The sequence below is a fragment of the Choloepus didactylus genome, chromosome 23 (genome assembly GCF_015220235.1).
Source record: "Choloepus didactylus isolate mChoDid1 chromosome 23, mChoDid1.pri, whole genome shotgun sequence".
Taxonomy (NCBI): Eukaryota; Metazoa; Chordata; class Mammalia; order Pilosa; family Megalonychidae; genus Choloepus; species Choloepus didactylus.
Genome location: NC_051329.1, coordinates 24,680,269 through 24,683,863, shown reverse-complemented (window position 1 = coordinate 24,683,863; position 3,595 = coordinate 24,680,269).

Sequence of the window (3,595 nt, the reverse complement as noted above, 5' to 3'; positions counted from 1 at the left end):
AGAGGGCAGGGAAGGGGCCTCCATTAAGGATGATAGTTTGTTATGGCCTCCCTCTGTGGTCCCATTTCACAGAAAGGGAAACTGAGACCTGAGAAACAATAGAATGATCTGCCCTTCCAGAGTGACACCTGTGTGGATTTGAACCCAGGATCTGTTGACTTTGATGCCCGTGGAATTGGCACTGAACCAGCCTGCCTCATTGGTCACTCACTCACTCACTTATTCACCCACTCTTTTCAGTCTTACTGAGCATGTTTGGAAGGAGTTGACAGCAGTTGGATGGGGGGAAAGGAGGATGTGACTGACATGTCATTAAATTATCTCAGTATCATAGAGTGTTTGGCTTGAGTTTGGGGGAGGCTTTGCAGAAAGGCTCTGTTGGCTGGGTTTTGCAGTATGAGTAGGAGTTCAGAATAGGCGGCTAAGAGGAAGAAGTGCATTCTGGGAAGGAAAGACCGCACGAGCAAAGGCAAGACTCTGTGAACAAACCACTTAGCAGACTTCAGGAGTCTGATCTTAGGGAGTGAGGAGCTGGAGCTGCAGGAGACAAGGCCAGACTGGAGCCCAAAAGGCCCTTCCAGGCTAGACTGAGGCATTCAGGCTTCTCCCTGTGGGCAGGGGGTCATGAAAATCTGTTCTAGTTCGGTTGTTCGTACCACTCTTTCCACAGCCTCAGAGTAGAGTCTTTCTATTTTCCTAATTTCCCCTGACACCAGGCTGCTCACAAGATTGAAGGGTAACCTGGGATGAGCAGCAGGGAACTTTCTGCACAGGCCATGCCGCCCCCCCCTCTGCCCCTCCCAGGAAACTATGCCTTCAGTTCTACTCTGGGAATGAAAGCCACAGAGACACAGAAGCCAAGAATCCCAGAGTTAAGACCTCTGCAAATCACAGACCCAGATATCTACTGCATAATTAATTAATTCATTCATTCATTCAGTCAGTCAGTCAGTCTTCTGGTTAATAGAGTTGAAAAGTACCCAGCAGATAGTGTATCAGTTAGTTATTGCCGCAAAACAAACTACTCCAGACTCAGCGACTTACATGAACAATAACTTCTTGATCTCTTGTTTGCCTGGGCTTACTCAGCTGGAGGCACTACTCTGGCCTGGTTTGTCTGGGGTTTGGGGTCCTGCTTCTTGTGTCACTCCCCCTCCTCTCAGGATCGGCAGGTTAGCCCGGAGTTGCCCTCCTCGTGGCGATGGCAGAGCAAAAACACTCACTGCCTCTTGAGGTTTAGGCTCAAAACCGGCAACACTGTCACTTGTGCCTCATTCTATCCGTCAAAGCAAGCCCTGTGGCTGCACCCACATTACAGAGGCACAGAAGAGACATCACCTCTTTAGTGAGACATGTCATTAAATTATTTCAGTATCATAGAGTGTTTGGCTTGAGTTTGGTGGAGGCTTTGCAGAAAGGCTCTGTTGGCTGGGTTTTGCAGTATGAGTAGGAGTTCAGTAGGTGGCTAAGAAAGGAAATGGGGGAGGTCAACAGCGCTGAACACCACCTACCCAGAGGCCTGGCAATGCAAAAATTTTTAAAGCTGTGCCCTAGATTTGGCAACCAAGAATCCCTGAGGCCCTGGGCAGGGGGCAGTTTCTACTGGGTCAGAGTCAGAGCCATTGGCAGCGGACTGGGGAATGGGCAGGGGGTGATGGAGTGGCAGAGAGAGAGTTGGGACGACTCCCAAGAAATTTGGCTGTGAGAACTCAGTGCTTCTATGAACAGAGCCCCTCTGGTCACTGCTACGGAGCTCCAGAAGGTTCTGTACGAGGCTGATGGCCAGCATGGTCCTTGGGCCAGATTGGCATGGGGAGGAGCAGTAACACCTGGACACAGTTATGTCTGGAGTGCTGGACTTCTTCATTTGGACTGGCAGGTCCCTGCTTGTCTAGCTGATGTTGGAGCTGGGGCTGGCTTGTCCCCGCTGGGGTCCATCCAGCCCACCCATCCATCCCTGACCCCAGGCCCACCCTGCTCAGAGGCCCAAACCTTGGAATACCCCTCCAAGGGCTGCCTAACCTGCTGCAAGACCCAGCGAGCACTCTCCCCCTCTTTCCTCAGTGGCAACCCCCCTGGGGAGAAAGAAGCAGATAGCAGAACCGCACTATTTACAAGCTTTCAAATGGGTTATTGAATCATAAACTGAAATCACACGCTGTAACCAAATCAGCAAGGACCAGATTCAATAAAGTGAAAAGGGAGGGGAAGGGGATAAAAAAAAAAATCCCACCTAGAAGCTTGTTAAAGCTTCCTCTACCTCTTCTGCCCCCACTTTTTCAACGTCTCATTGTTTCTGGTGAATAAACCCGGCCGTGTCTGGTTTGATGCTGCTGCTGTTAATTCCATATGCGGTTTATGAGTGGTGGAAAAGGCCATGATTACGTGCAGTTGGAACTTGAAAAGAACTCAGTGGGCGCTTTTCTTCCGCCTTGCTGGAGTGGCTGGGCTGTGGCTCTGTCGTCAGCTGCAGCCGACACCTTGGCTGAGTTGTGAATGTCTCAAATTCTAGTGCATGAAAAGTTCCAGGGTGGGAGATGTGCACAGGGTCATCTTTTGGTATCCAACAACTCTCCATTCACAGGTTCTCTGCCCTAAAGGAGGCCCCAGGGGACATCCAATGACCTCTTCTGGGGCCATCTGTATAAGCCCTGGACTCTACAGTTTATAAAGCACATTCATGTGTTTTGACTGAATGATGATACAGGACAGAATGTATAGCAAACACCAGCACAGTATCTGGCTGTGTAAAGGAGACACCCTAGAACATTAGCTCTTGTTGGTGATATGATCATTATTTCCTGTTAATTATGTTCCTGCTAAGTGTCAGATGCTAAGTGTGTGTTAATTCTAATTCTTACAAAAAGTCTGCAAAATTGGAATTATTGTGTTTGTATTAGAGAGCAGGACTCTTAAAACTCAAGTCTTTCCCAAAGGTATCTGCTAGGGAGAGCAGATCTGGGAAAATCCTCAAAGATGTGGGGCTCCAAAGGCAAGTTATTTGCACACAGTAACTCTGAGCGGTAGGCAGGGCACCTCTAATTTTACTCTATTTTCCAGGTGAGAAGATTGCATCTCAGAGAGGTTAGGTGACTTGCTGAAGGCCACACAGCACATCAGAGGAGATCTCCCGGAGACACCATTTCCTTTCTCTGACCTTGGTTCACAGACTCTCACTATTGAAGAGGTCACATCAGTGCTGGAAGTTTCCTTGGACTTGGGCGAGCCAACCGTCTCACTTCATAGTTGGGTAAACTGAGGCTCAGAGATATTAGTGTATTGTCCAAGGCCACTCAGCCAGGAAGTGGTCAGAACTCAGTTTTGAATCTATGGACCTTTGGTCTCCAGAGCTCACATTCCTGCCCCAGCAACTCCAATTCTGAAAAAGCAAGTGGCTCAAATACCTCTCGGGCCATGCCTGCCAAAGCTGGCTGAGCCTTGATAGAGGCTGATTATACCATTTTCCCTGGTCTAGGATCACCCGAGTGTAGCCTTGCCCTTAAGGTTTCGCTCAGATGCCTGAGCAAGGAGCCCAGGACCAGGGTTCAAATCCCAGCTCTACCAACTTCCATCTGTGACCCTTTGGACAAGTTAC